Below are 704 nucleotides of genomic sequence, written 5' to 3'. Positions count from 1 at the left end.
TGCCAACAGTACACGGTGTTCCCAAGCGGTCACCCATCTAAGTACTGACCGTGCCCAACGTTGCTTGACTTCAGTGATCAGACGAGAACTGGTGCTTTCAACGTATTTTTGCATTTCAAATAGTTTATTATGTCGTTACTGTTACAATAATACATCATGAGTCCAATAAACAAAACAACTCCATCCTTATATCTAGTGGTTAGTAGACTGACGGCTCGTTGAGCACTCGCAGCTAATATTTATCCTATTTTGACGAATTTTTAAACTTAACTCGAATTGAGATTCTCCGGGGAGGTTTATGAGTAAACATGAGTGAGACTAGCCAGTGAAAAAACTTAAACGACGTATGATAAAAAAAAACACTGGTTAAATAACTGTTATAACTACGGAAGACTATAAATTATTACTAAAACTAGGGATTAGAATACTGATGAAAAATGAGTTGCTAAAATGAACTATTTACAATGATTCTAATGAACGATGTACAATATAATAAAATATAATATATATTACTATGTTTATTAACTACTATAAGATTTATCTGGTACTTAAGCTTTACTATTTAGTTTTATTTCTTATTTTTATTTTTTAACCACCAGAATTTATCGCTATTCTTCATATAATTATCCTTATAATCTCTTAGAGGTATTGCTGTGTTATATCTTAATCGGTTCAAATTTGCTGCGCATACGATATCAGGTTCA

At 32.1% G+C, this 704-nt stretch overlaps 1 pseudogene; it reads right to left on the bottom strand.

Moving 5' to 3' along the window:
- Positions 1-119, bottom strand: LOC116847261 (annotated as a pseudogene).
- Positions 120-704: the final 585 nt, after the last annotated feature.

Source organism: Odontomachus brunneus, unplaced genomic scaffold, assembly GCF_010583005.1.
Source record: "Odontomachus brunneus isolate Ranch 3 - 2012 unplaced genomic scaffold, Obru_v1 Obru_scaffold_075, whole genome shotgun sequence".
Taxonomy (NCBI): domain Eukaryota; kingdom Metazoa; phylum Arthropoda; class Insecta; order Hymenoptera; family Formicidae; genus Odontomachus; species Odontomachus brunneus.
The sequence above is the reverse complement of the archived record's forward strand: the minus strand, read 5'-3'. Positions and strand labels throughout refer to the sequence as shown.